The sequence below is a fragment of the Seriola aureovittata genome, chromosome 10 (assembly GCF_021018895.1).
Source record: "Seriola aureovittata isolate HTS-2021-v1 ecotype China chromosome 10, ASM2101889v1, whole genome shotgun sequence".
Lineage (NCBI taxonomy): Eukaryota > Metazoa > Chordata > Actinopteri > Carangiformes > Carangidae > Seriola > Seriola aureovittata.
In genome coordinates this window covers 3011726-3026814 of record NC_079373.1, presented here as the reverse complement: position 1 = coordinate 3026814, position 15089 = coordinate 3011726, and the positions used below count along the sequence as shown (strand labels likewise).

Genomic DNA, 15089 nt, shown 5'->3' with positions numbered 1-15089 from the left:
AAGCTTTTCATTGGTCAGACACAGCATATATTAAAGCTGAGGGTGTAACTCAACACAAATGTGTGTAAAAACAGACTACTGCAGTTTTTACTTTCACTGTTAACAGCAGAAATGTTACAAATGTTTTGGCTCCAGCTTCTCGAATGAGGATTTGCTGGTTTTCTCTCTTTTATATCAGTGTAAATTGGAAAATATAATAGACACTGTGATGACGTTGTTTCTTGATATTAGATATATTAACCATTTAAAATTCACCAATGCCTAAAATCAAACAAATGAGCTATGAACAAATGGTATTCTGCTGTACACTGTATCTGAATTATTTTACTGCAAGATATTATCCTTATTAAAATGATAAAAGTGCACAAAAGGACAAGAGTCTAATATAATCATTCATAAATTACATGTTCATACTCACTGACAATTTCATAGTGCTAACAATTTGTGAAAGCTCTACATAGAGTGTAGTGCCAGCATCCCAGACCACTATCACTCACTTCTTCTTTATTTCATATGATCTACATTTTTATATATATGAGGTGAGGTTGAACACAAGCCCTAAATTGGTTCCTTACCTCACCTGCACATCTACTTCAATAAAAAATATACAATGCATTTGTTATGTTTTATGTGTGCAAATAAATCAATCAAAAAATCTAAATCAATTCTTAACTCCCATCCTAAAGGTTCTCAGGTTTCTCTCACCCTTCCTTTACATCCCCAACATTGTTTCAAATGAGACAACTTAACTTAAGTCAGAGAGATGCTCTTCAGAGACATGCCATTGTTACTTTCAAGTGTTTGTTCTCTTCTTTGACTCGTTTGCTTTATAGTCTGCAGAACATGAATCACCGCCTCACGGCTGCATGCTAGTCAAGTTGCAGGAAATATGGCCACAACCTCCTCGTCTGTTCCTAAGATACAGTGTTTGCAGAACATTATGGCGCCACAACTAAGTTGACCTTTGACTTTGTGGATATTAATAGCCATCATTTCATCATATTATCCTGTTTTATGTTAAATTGTGTCATAATTAGGGAATGAATTCTTGAGTCAAAAACAAGTTTTGTGAGGCCACAGTGACCTTGACCTTTGACCACCAAATTTGATTCAGTTCATCCTTGAGTCCAAGTGGACGTGTGTAGCAAATTTGAAGACATTCCCTCAAGGCTCTCTTGAGATATCTTGTTCATAAGAATGGGATGGACGGACGGACATAATGTGTCTGGCCACGGCTGTAGCCAGTGTGAAGGCATACGAATCGAAGCTTTAATTGCTGTCAATTGGGAATACACGGTCCCATGGTCCTGTCCAGTGTGTGGCCAGAGGTAAACACTGTTTATAAAAAGGCGGCCAGCGAGCAGAGGATGATTACAACCCAAGATGGAAATGAGGAAATGAGTGGAGCACGGGCTGAACAAAGCCACATTGAAAATAAAGGAAAAGAAAGAGAAGAGGAATAAAAGAGGAAGAGAGACCCGGGGGGAGAGTGAGAGAAGAAAAGGAAGAGAAAGAAGATCTGATGAGGTCGACAGGCTGCTATTCAAACAGCTGCCATAATAAGATCCACAGTGGATACACTGGACAAAGAGTGGAGAGTCAGCATCCAGTGTAGGTATGAGAGAGAGAGAGAGAGAGAGAGAGAGAGAGAGAGAGAGAGAGAGAGAGAGAGAGAGAGAGAGAGAGAGAGAGAGGAGAGGGAGGGAGAAGAACACATAAAACACACAGACACAAACTGAGTACAATCTGCTCTTTGTCCATATGAGGCTCCAGGAGCATTCCCTCTGACAATCACTCCCAGGACACAGACTTATCCCATGTCTCCATGTCTCCATGTCTCCATACACACACACACACACACACACACACACACACACACACACACACACACACACACACACACACACACACACACACACACACACACATACACTTTTTCAGTGCCACACTCTGTCACTGCCCCCTTGTAGCAAGGAGCATCATGAATACAGGGGGATGTGTAAATAAAGCTAATGCTGAATTCACATTCTGTGTCGGCATACAGGATGTTCATTATTTTCAACAGACACACTGAGTATGCCAACACTGCTGTGGTAAAGGTTGCACCAGGTAAGAAGAGAGAGAAACAGGAAACTCTAAGGTATAGCTCAGCTAGTCTGATTTATGTGTAGTAGAAACCATATAATTGATATAAAATACAATGTAATCAACATTTAAAAAACTTTAAATTCATCCATGCCTGTGCAATGGCTTAATCTCTTTTCTATCAAACCCAGAATGTGAGGGCAGCTCAGTTATGTTCAGTGGGTCTGTGATGCAGTATTGTTCAGTCTCCACCAGGAGGCAGCATTCCCTCAGCACTGGAGTCCTCACACCAAGACTGACTGAGCAGTCCATCAGGGTCAAAGCTCACATGATGGTGTATCCTGCTTGACAAAGGGTTTTTATGTTGCATTCAGAAGTACGTAGTTTAGATAGATGGACTGATAGAGTTTGTGGGAACACTTGATTACAAGGTTCACACAAAAGACATGGATTGATACTCTACACACCACAGGCTGGAATTCTTATAACTTAGGAGGGTGATACTTATTTTAAAGCTTTAGCTCTTGCTAAAATGAACCTTTCTGCACATGGCCTGAAGGAAGGGGGAAATTCTGGTAGAGTTGGTGGTCTGGGTCATGTGTGATTGGGAGTGCTTTAAGGATCAGGGATGAGGTGACACACTCCGATACGTTGCGGGTGGGAATAATGAGTTTGCTGGCTAAATAAGTTAGTGTTAAGAGTTTGTTTTTACTTGTGACTGTAAGCATATGTAAGAAAACAGATGGCACCATAGAGAAGAACTGGATCAATAGTGCTATGGAGAAGGAGAAGAAGAAAAAGGGGATGGGTAGGTGCTTTAGTTCACAAATGACTGCAAGTCTCTGTTGACAACGGCTGTAAATGTCGATGGTATGCCGATTGAAGCTGAGGCTACTGTTCAGTGTAATGCCAGGGTACCTTCTAGCTTCTCTCCAGTGATGGAGATACTGGGGGGTGGACCAGTGGTAGTTATGGTGGAGAATGTTATTGTTGCCCCATGTGTTAAAATGGGATGTTGATTGGCACAGAGAGTGTTGTTGTTATTGAGCAGTGCAAGAATGGCTGTGTCATCTGCATGTCTGAAGTAGAGAGTAATGGTGGATAGACTTAGGCTGTAGAGAAATGGACTGAGTAGAGACCCCTGTGGGGTGCTGGTATTGAGAATAATTGCGGCGGACAGGGAATCATCACTCCTTACTGCTCGTGGTCTGTTGGAGAGGACGTTATGGATCCAGTGGATTAGTTGTGATGTAACTTGTAGGCGCTGTAGCTTCTTGATTACCTGATGGCTCTGGATTGTGTTAAAGGCGGAGCTAAAATCAATAAAGAGAAGTCTTGCATAGTTTCCGGGGATGTCTAGGTGTTGTAGCAGACAGGCCACTGCATTATCTGTGCCTTTCCTTCGCTGATATGCAAATTGGAGGGGATCCGAGAACGGTAAAACATTTGGAAGGATGATGTTTTGGACCAGCTTCTCAAAGCATTTCACATAACAAGGGTAAGAGCTACAGGCCTACAATAAACGGTTTAGCTCTGATGCGTGTGTTTTTTTTAGGAATAGGGATTACAATATCCATATAACTGGAATTGTTGAAGTACAGAATTATTTGAGAAAGAGAGAGTGAAGGATGGGTGTTAGTTCCAGGGCACAGTTTTTCAGGACCTGACCTGGGATTTGGACAAGGTGAGCAACCCCTGGTCTGGGATACAGATCTTCCTCTGTTCCATGATGAAAGTACACCAGTTGGAGTTCATGTACATGCACACCCCACTGCCACAAACTTTCCCTGAGTTTTTCATTGTGTCTGTTCTTTTGACCCTAAAGCCATCAGGGCTAACGTCAGTGTCCGGGCCAGACACATCCTACCAATACTCAGTCAAAGCAAAGACACACCTCCCTGGACAATGCCTCCTTAAGACATTTAGCATGTAGCAAGTCCAGTTAATTTCAATTAACAGACGTTTGAAAGAACAATTGAGGGTAGTGGAGGTTTGTACGGGCGCTGTCTGAGTCTGCAACACACTCCCCTTATCTACCTCTTTTCTTCTTTGGACTGCATTTTACATCAGGCATGATAAGGATGGTTGGATTCAGTTGACAGTGCTCCAACAACACAATCACAATCAATATGATGATGAGAATAATCCAAGCACAACCCATCCAGTTCCTCATAATGTTTCAGCCATGGTAAACTTTTACTATTAAAGACAGAATGAACTGCAACGACCATGACGTCAAAGTTAGCACTTGTGCAATTTCACCCATATCAGGCTCCCATCGTTCCCTGGTGTTACTTTACATGACTTCTTATTCATTTCAAAGTCAGGACACCTTCCTTTATTCATTCCTGAATAGTGCATTTTTAAAAAGTTCTGTTTTACAAACGTCAACTAAGTTTATATCTAAAACACTGAATATTCCCTGTCTGGACACAGAATTCTCAGAATTAAGGAATGGCATGACGAGTGAGAGCCTTTTTCAAATCATAAAAAGCTAATCGGTACTTGGTCATCAAAATCTAATCTCCGTTATTGCTTTTTATTGTAATTTTACAGTGATTATTTTTCCTTTGTGTTATCAGTAATGCTGCATTTAAAGACAGGCTGATCAGTGTAAAAATAAAACTTCAAGTGAGTGATACCATGATCTATCAATGGCTCTCTCTGTGATTAAAACTAAGCAGTGGACAGTATGATGTCATGGAAAGCCAGCGAGAGCCCAGAACAGGAAGTGTGTTTCATATAAACTGGCACATTTCGTGCATTTGGCCAAAAAAGGATTACCTAGACTGATAAGTATTCTCATTGCACATGTATCTGACCTCCATTCTTTCCATCTGTAATAAACTGCCAAAATCCTGGTTCCGCTCCCAGTCAGTTCTTCCCTAAATTTCCTTCATTAGAGAACTACAATACACAGCGAAGAGTACATACAATCCTCTACTTTCATTTTATTAAAGGAAAATGTTTAGAAAATTTTCATTGGCATTAAATACTGGTACAGAACTGTAAGTTTGCGACTCCTGTGGCATACAATAGCATTCAAAATTTTTGTATGTACTTTAAATGGTGTTTTTCAGGCAGCAATTGGTTTCCATTCACTTCCATTCATTAGTAGACAATCTATTAGTAGACTCGAAATTTACTTGAGTGATGTAGACCAAACTCAAATTTGACATCATTCCATGATATTGTAATGTGGACTTTTTAAATCATTCATCACTGATGTAAGGTGTAAGCTATTTCTAGTCAGTTGGACAGATGTGGGCCCAATGTGGGACACTCAAGACAATGAATAATAAATACATTTACTCTCTAGTTAACTGGTCATAGCTCATGGAGTGACAAAAGATGTGACAGGGCTATAAAGGGTCACAAGCCAAAAGGATAGGAATAAATGCTAAAACATGCAGAACCATTAGTATTGTCCTCAAATGTCCAAACTTTCCATCAAATGTCATTACAAGTTAAAGTGGCTGTTTGTAAGTTTTCGCTGCTGCTGAACGTGGTTTCTTGGGCGGTGGTGATTGTTGCTTGACAAGAACTTCGGCCATCGTTGTGTTTACAAGGCGAGAGGTCATAATAGATCCTCTGAGCAGTGCTACATCTTCAGGGCAAATTGGCAGCTACAGTGAGTTGCTATCAGAAAGTAAAAGATGGGCCTGGGCTAGCTATGTAGCATGCTAACTTCAGTAGAAGTTTTTCAGGACCTGACCAGAGATTTGGACAGGGCAAGCAACTCCAGGTCTGGAGTACAGTTCTTCTCATGTATCTTGATGCAAGTACACCAGTTAATGTACATGAACACAACACTACCACAAACTTTCCCTGAGTTTTTGAATTTGTCTGTTCGTATGATCCTAAAGCCATCAAGTATAACCTCAGTGTCAAAGCTAAGACCGGGGCTAGCTGGTTAGCATGCTAACTTAAGTAGAAGAAAATACACGATAGAGACAAGAGTTAACATTGGCATTGCTTTCCACCTCTGGCGACAGCTGTTGGTGAGTAAAGGTGAAGTTTGATGTTGAACTCATGTTTTTTCTAGACTGTTAAACTAGGCTGGTAAACAGCTGATAAGGCTTATGCTGGCTATGTAGCAATAACAAAACTTAGAGATAACTCCTTTAAAACATCACTGGTGTAGATAAAAAAAAGAATTTTGATCCACATGTTGTATCCCTAACCTGCATCCTGCCCCTCCATAAGGTGAAAACATTTACTTCACTAGTGTCTACTTCACAGCCAGAGCTGGATCTTGAAATACCTGAGGAAGATGGTCACTGTCTGTGGGATGGCTTGGGAAGACAGTGAGAAGAGAGAAGGATAGAACAGAAGGAAGGAAGCCTCTCAGTCTGTTGTATACTGAAGATTGAGGCAGAGCGTATTGTATTTCATGGAGAACTAGCGCTGATGTGGAGATACGGCTGCTTTTGTTTTAATTTGTAACCCAACGCTGGAGCCGTCTGAGCTGTAAGTACTGCTAATTTGTTTCAGACTAATTCATCACGGCCACGGCTTTGGAATTCACCATGATAGGGCAATGGGGAAAGCTCAGTAGCACACAAGTGGAACACACACACACACACACACAACAAGAAAAAAAAAGAAAAAACACACCACCGACTCGTTCTTCAAAGATCTAAAATATTAGGTAATTACTTATCATAATAATACTTAAGAGTATGGTACTCTCCCATCTTCTCTTAGCTGAGAATGAATCACACCCTCATTAAAAGTCAATATTGTCCACATCTCCCTGATGGAGTTTCCTCTTAGCTACGTCAACATGTTTTAATGAATGGTAAAGTCAGATTTCTACTGTCCTGTAGGACAAAAGAAATAATATACAGCATCACTGGGGTAGTTATTGATAAATAGTTTTATAAATAGCTAAATGCTTTTTAATGGTATTTTCATCCTGAAAATAACAAATAACATTTTTTTTAAGAAATCAATTTCACTTCCGCCCCCTTCAGCCAGTTGAAGATCAGAATCAGATGCTGCAGGAAAATGTTTTTATTTAGGGGCCCTGTCTGTGGACTCGTTGGGATTCAGGAAACTGCAGGAGCTACAGCAGCATGCAAATATATGCGACCACATATGCAGGCTTTGTGAAAACTGTGAGATCTCTTGGAAATCTATCAGTCACTTTGTCAGCATGTCCTCAACATGACCACAGCTGAATTTAAAGGAGATACTGATCAATTGTTGCTGCAGCTGCAGATTCTGCTGCTTTTACTTCCACAAAGCTGAAGTCAAGGATTTAACTCACTGAACTAAATTGCAACACAACAAACACCAGTTACAATAGCAGATAATTTGCAATGTCAACTTGAAACAGGAAAACGTGTTACTTTAAACACTTCACAGTCACAAACACACACACACACACACACACACACAAAACACAGATTCACATGGGATAATGAGAATAAGAAAGGCATAGGGCCAGATCACACTTTGAGTGTGTGCCTGTGTGCATGTGTGTGAGTGTGTGTAATTAACCAGGGCGGTAGAGAATGCAAATGCCAGAGATGTGTGGGGGAGTTAAGGAGAGGGGAGAGGCCGCTGGATGGTATCAAACCCTTTTCACGTCTCTTGGTCTGACGCCGATCTCATTGACACAATTGGCCGCTGGTAACCGCAGGAACACGTCTGGACCCACAGAGAGTCGACCCGGGCTGCTCTGAAAAGTTTGACAGTCTGACTATCATAAGATAAGTAAGACTATAACTGTGAGAATGCATTATCATACAGCAACAAAGCTAAACTCAAGCATGATGTTTCATGCATTAGCTGTGTCTGCTGCTGATGTTCATACAACACCCAGCCATTTGTGACAACAGTACACTCATATGTAGTGTTGCTCTAAGCGCTGCTTCTTGTCATAAAAGATGTAAGTGTCTCTTTAATCTAAAGAGTTCCTCTTTGATTTATTGATGAATAAAAATGTTGGTAACTCTTCTATCAACTGTGTTCATCTGCTGTCTTTTTTAGAAACTCTGCAGGTGATGAGTTTGAGGTTTTGCTATCCTGAATCTGTTGTTCTTTCCTCACACATGCATTCTTGGTGTCCTACTGATATTATATAAATGCGATACTGATTTGGTCATGTCTAATATCTTGTATAATTTATAACAAACTCACAAGTGTTTCATAGATGGCTTCAACACTAGTTGAAAACGCGTTTGAATGTAAAGAAGGACGCTGCTCTGTCAGCAAAGTCATTATTTCATCACAGATGTCCACTTAGCTGATAACATATATCTTTTCCCCCATGATTCATGTGTTTTTCCTCTTTACAAAAAGAGTCTACAACGAGACTACAAGTGTGAAGAGACATGAAGTGAACAGTGACTGTTTGGAGAGGAGGACAAGTAAAAGAAAGAGAGAGGACCAGACGGAGACAAGGACATGTTGTCAGGTAGCTGTCATTTCGTAAAAACAACAGGATGAAATAAAGATCCAGAGATCCAGGTAGATGAAGGTGTGTGACCTGCCAGCACACCTTGCTGTATCTTGTCACCTTCTCTTCCTCTTTCCTCACCCTAACTATCCACGTAGCCCTCCATCTATCAGTGGGTTGTCAGGCCTCCCTGGCAGAGCTCCATCTTGGTGGAGAGCATCGCCTTAAGCCCCATCAGCCGGAGGAGAGTCTTTGAGCTACAGTCTAAGCCCCTCGCCCGGACCCTGGTCCCCTCATGAATATTAACCAGCCCCGAGCCCGGCTTTAATCTGCCTGATACCCGCACTGCTGCCGCTGAGACGATAGCGAATCTAATTATTTGGTCTGATATTAACCCCCCACTCCCACACCCCCACCACCACACACACCATTTCCACCCCCAACGCCCTGTCCTCACTATAGCTGCTGTAACATTCACATATGTGTGTGTGTGTGTGTGTGTGTGTGTGTGTGTGTCGGTGCAAACACACACCAACTGAACTCCAGAGCCACCTCTTTCTAACAAAGTCAATTCACATATTACATTCATACACACACTTGCACACACGCACACACATATCCACACAGACACACACACACACCTCTCTCCCCACCAACAGCCCTCCACCTCCAGCGCAGCCTGCGACGCCCTCTCCTTATCAGGCCAAAAACGCCCTCCTCCTACGCCGATAAAACTTGAATGCAAATGATGCCAGGCTGATTTCATTTCTTCATTTTCTTCCTCCATTCCCTCTCTCAGTATCAGAATGGCTCCTCACATCCCCCCCTCCCTCCCTCCCTCCCTCCCTCCCTCCCTCTCTCTCTCTCTGGGGAGCCAAACAGCACTGATGATGATGATGATGATGATGATGGTGATGATGGTGATGGGGACGTGAAACGGGAAGCAGAGAACTTTCCCTTAAGTAACCCCAAATATATATATGCATTTACATACAGTACATACACGTATACACACACGTACACATCTATTAAAGGGGAAATAGAGAAAATAAATAGTCCCCACCACCACCACCACCACCCCCACCACCCCCACCACCACCCTGCAGATGAGCAGATTAAGATTTCTCTGTACAGCTGTCAACGGCCACAGTTTTACTGCTACCACTGGGGAATAAGCGTGTTTGTATATGCAAATCACAACTGGTACATCTAACACATCTATGTCTCAATGGTGTATACTGTTTCACACGCTCTAATATGGTTTACACTGCTCTGTAATGGCCTGAACGAGTCTAATGGTCATCAAATGTAAAGTGTGCAAGTCAATAATCCATGTTAGTGCAGGCTTTGCATACATTTAACAACACTACACTGTCTGTGGGGAGATGGTCAATGGCACTGTGATGTTCAGTTTTCAGTTACCTTAGAAACATAAAATGTTTTCAATGAGTTCCACACAGTGAGGTGTACAGATTTAAATTTCTGGAAAACACAGTATTGGATCAGTATCAGCATATATTCTAATTGAAGTATTTGTATTGGGAGAATAAAAGTCAGACAAAAAGTATATTTTTCTTGATGTTCATAAAAATATTTTCTTGTCTAAAAACTCTAAGAAGAAACACTTCTCAAATGTTACATGTTGTCTTAACACACATAACTAGACAAGAACCTTTCCGAAACAATACTACTACAGTCTGAAATCAACTTAATTCTGATCTGATCTGATCAAAGAATAAGAAAAGAAAATTATGAATCTGAGCAGTATTGGATAGTTTCAGTATTCAGTGTTTCCTGTTAAACAAATTATGGAACAGCCTTTCTTAAAATGACCGCAACATACACTCAGTTGCCAGTTTATTAAGTACACCTACTGTAGCTTAAACGAATGCAGTCTAATACAGCAGTCCTGCAATAAAGCGTACGTTTACAATTATAATAGAACATTTTAGTTGAAACCGTTTTGGAGAGGCTTCAACAGCATGTTCAGTTTGGAGATTACAGTCTGAAGTGTAATATGTTACTGCAGACAACATATTCACCAGCACAGACACAGATATACAGTATTTCTTTACATGACATTACACTCACACTATCAAGGTAATTTGAGCCTCTCACACGTGAAAATCTGCTGCTTTTCCTTCTGTGTCAAATGAAACCTGTTTCAAGCACCTTGGTCTTTGAGAAAATTGTGGTGTCAGACTTTCAGAAATGTTGTGGCATAATTAACCAGTAAATAATGAATAAATGATTAATCCAATTAAATATTAAGATTCATCAATAGTAAAAAAAAAAAAAAAAAAAAAAAGCCTCCTTAGCACTGACATAACACAGCCACAACTGTCAGGGTCAATAAATGAATATCAGTAGCAGCCAGAAGGGTTTGGTCCAACATTATCAAACACGTCTAAGAAGTGTTATCTATTTAAAAAATGCAATAATATTTGTAAAGCAAGTGAAAAAAGGTGAGTTTTATTCTATCAATCCTCTCTGGCATGAAGTGTTTCAAACGTTCGGTGCTCCTCTAGCTGCTCCTCTCCTGACCTTTTCAACCACCGTCCATTCATTCCTCCCAAAATCATTCACTCAATCATCCAATTCACCCTCTTCCTCCGTTCTCCCCTTTCACTCTCTCTCCCCCTGCACCCCGTCCGTCCTTTTGTACACCTCTTTCTTTCTTCCTTAATCTCCAGTTCTCTTCCTCTCTCCAACTCTCATTCCTGCCCTTCTGTCTGCCCGCCCCTCCTTCTCCATCCTATCTATCTCTCTTTTCTCTCTCTCCGTCTCTCATTCTATCTCTCGGCTACAGGAAATGGTTTCTTCCCCAATCCAGGGGGTTGGAGGGTTGTACTCACTGTCCCAAACAAAGAGGTCACTGTGTGAATCCTCCAAAAATACAAAGAAAAGGAAGGCAGATAAAAATCAGAAACCTGCTCTCATCCGCCTCTCAAACACGCGCGCACGCACGCGCACACGCACACACACACGCACACACACACACACGCAAAGCATTTCTCTAACATTCACCACAGACACAAGATATTACACTGTATATTCCACTCACAAGGTACAAATATCGTCAGTACAGTACATGTCTGTGGCTCAGTGGTGGAGTGAATCCCCATTCCCTCATGCAGGCGTGCTCATGCACAGCTGCTCATATCAGTGCACACCTCCGAGAAGACGAACACGAAGGAAGAAAAAAAAAAAAAAAAATAGAGGGAGCCAGGTTTGATGAGCTGCATGCAAATGACATGTAAAAATATAAAACTGCAATACTTAAAACGGGGGTCGAGATAAGAGATTTGAAAATGAGGCACTCTTGGAAAGCAGGCTCCTGAACTGCCGGAGATGAGGCTCAGAGATAGAGAGGATAGAGGTTTTCCCTCTCCTCTTCTCCTCCCTTACACTTCCTCCTCCTCTTCCCTTCCTCCTCCACCCTGCAGAAGCCGCTGCAGATGACAGGGAGATGCAGATACCAACCAGTCATTGCCACTGAGTGATGAACACCTCCTCCCTTTGTCTCCTCCAGCCCTCCTCCTCCATGTTTGCCTCACCTCTCTTGCAGTTCTCTTTTTCTCTCATATTTCTTTTTGTCTCATGTTTTGTTTCAGTCGATGTACCCTTCCCTCCTTTCTCAGGTCTCTTATTCCTCTTCCTTCCTGGCCTAGCTGGCTGAATTTCTGTCTATCAGTATTTTATCTTTCATGGCGGTTTTCTCTCCTCTCTCTCTCTCTCTCTCTAATCATTCCTCCTCTCTCTTCCTCTCTCAGGGTGATAGGCTCTTCTGTCAGGGCCAGATAGACAGACTAAGAGACAGAGAGCTACTGTCATGATGTGGGCAAGTCAGACGACAGGTGAGAGCAGAGGTAGCCTATATGGAGCACACTGATTCAATCCCCACAGATAAAAGCCGCCTCTCCTTAAGGCCCAGATGTGCAGGGTCAACACTGTGAGGCAACATGTTGTTGAAATAGCAGTGGAGCATCATTAGCTTTAATAACAGGATGCATTGTCATCAAATCTTTCATGGATTTGAGCCGATGGAATGAATGAGTGAATATGGAGTCTGATGTGAAGCTGGATACCACGATGTGCAGTTGTACAAGACTCTTTACTTTAAACTTGCATTCACTCAATCAGCCAGCAATGAATGCTGAAAGACCACTGAGCTAATGAGCACAACCCTGAGCAATAGCCTTTTTCTCTTCGCAGATATTTTAACTGGTTTCATAATAACATTAACGACGGCTACTCAAGTTTCCCAGGGAGTCAACAAAACCAGGACCCTGAAACTGAAGCAGCAAAAATGAAATTCAGAATAATTTCAATAATTACATCTGAGTTTTTCCTGCTGTGACGTGTCAACATGTCTGAAAAATCTCTGTGACATTATCATAGTCAGCAGATTACAGCAGGTAGTGCCAGGTTCGATTCACGACAGTCCGCATGTCAAAGTGTCCTTGGGTAAGATACCGAACCCCGAATTGCCCCAGATGTATCATCTGCGTATGTGTGTGTGTGTGTGTGTGTGTGTGTGTGTGTGTGTGTGTGTGACAGAAAAGAAAATACATGTGTGTGTGAATGGGTGAATGTGGCTTGTAGTGTAAAGTGCTTTGAGTGGTTGATATGACTAGAAAAGCGCAGTAAAAATGCAGTCCGTTTACCATTTACATGGTTCTTGACACTGTACAACCCACAGGTTAGGGTGCAGCAGGTGTTAAAGCTCCATATTTTCTCTTCTCTGTGTTTTATTTGAAGTGTTGATCCATAAGAAGATATATTTGTGGTTTTAAGAACCAAAAGCCATCTCAGTGTAGTTTTACATCTCCTCTCTCAGAAGAGAGGAGGCTCTGAACCTCTCTTCTGATTGGCTCACACTTCTCTGAGTTATCTAATGAAAATATAGCAGATTTCAGGTGAACACTCAGAGAAACCGGGTCCAGGAGTGCAGCGCATGGGGTGTAGCTGAGAGCGGTGACTGCTTTGTTGTGACGTCACAAAGTTCCAGAAGTCCTGACGGCTGGTTTTAAGGCTCAGTTTCTGAACACAGGCTGTGTGCATTTCTCTGTGGACTGAGGCTTTGATACTTTCACAGTATTAATATAGAACCTAGACCTGATCTATAATCAAACAACACATGGACATCTACCTTCAGACTATATGGAACCTTTAAGTCGTCAGTATGCTTCAACTTTAGTTCCTCACCTGTGTAGTTAAAACAGAAGGTGGAAGAAAGGCGAGGAATGAATTCACTGGTGTCTCTTTTACCAACGTAAACAAGGCTTTTGCCAAATGATTTTCAAACACCTATTGCTCTGCTAACTACCACAACCCACGAGCCATGAAAAATGAATGTGGTTCGATATGATGAGAGAGGTTAGGTCGCCCCGAATCACTTCAACTTCATCTATATACAGGCCTGAGGAAGACAGAAGAGGGATTTTGATCTTGAAATAATCAAAAACAGCAACAGAGTATAAGATCTTAGACAATGTGTCTTTAAAGGTAGAAACTCTTGTTCTCGCTCTCTTCCTTTCCTTTTTAAGAAGGTTCCTCATGTATCGTGTTCTTCTGGGGGGCATCACAGAAGGTGTCTCAACACTCTCCCTAATCATCAATTTGTCATCTTCTGTAGGAGCACCATTTTAATTAATATTCTAATTTGATGGGCGGAGGAGGGAGAGAAACAGAGAGGCAGAGAAACACTGTTGATGTATCCAGATAAAATATAAAGATCAGAATCCGGTTGTAAACAAACCAGCTCAGAGTCAATGCAAAAGAAAAAAAAAAAGAAAAAGGGAGAGAGACTACGGAGGAGACGATGATCACCTTCACTCGTCCTTCCAGGGGAGTGAGGGAAGGAGTAAGTGGAGAGAGGAGAGTAAAGGAGGCAGAGAGGAGGAGAGATAGAGAGTGAGAAGAGACTACCCAAAAAGTGTTTGAAAAGCCGTGGGTGGCGCGCCTTATCGCCCCAGTTCTCCTGGAGAGATTATTGGGGGATTAGTGCGAACGCTTGTTTCTAAAACATGATGAAAAGACGTTTGGCGCGTGATAACGCTTTGAACTCCCCTACTCTGCTCCTTCTAGGATCGTGCCTTCAGGCTGCCTTTCCACGAAAGACAGGATTGGGGTGGGGTGAGCTGCTGGGTGCAGCTGAAAGAGGGAGAACAATAGGGACAATGTTGTAAGTGGAGTTTCTCCAGTGGTACAGTGCGAAGACTTCACTCAGGACACATGTCCTTTGAGAGATGCAACAGATGCAACAAACTCTCGGTCTGCACATACTTTAGCATCATCACTCTTCCGCTCTCACTTCATCCTACATCTGAGCTGAAATTTTACAACAAATCTGCAAATTCAGTCCAATAACATGCACTTGCACTATCAGTTAATTAAAGCAGGATCCAATCAGAAGGAGAGGAGATATAATATCAGATTTGTTATGTACGATCCAATCAGAATAGCAGCAGTGGCGTGCTCGCTCCTGGGTTGCCACGGGAGCCTCACAGACGAAGACTTGGTTGTTCACTCAACCAAAAACTGTGAGGAATCAGCAGCCAGCTGATCAGTTGATCAGTAAACATTATTATACCCT

At 41.9% G+C, this 15089-nt stretch overlaps 1 protein-coding gene across 1 annotated transcript in view; it reads right to left on the bottom strand.

Annotated features, from left to right (window-relative positions):
* zfpm1 (zinc finger protein, FOG family member 1) overlaps positions 1–15089 on the bottom strand; it is a 111604-nt gene that overhangs the window by 9988 nt on the left and 86527 nt on the right. The window lies entirely within an intron of this gene.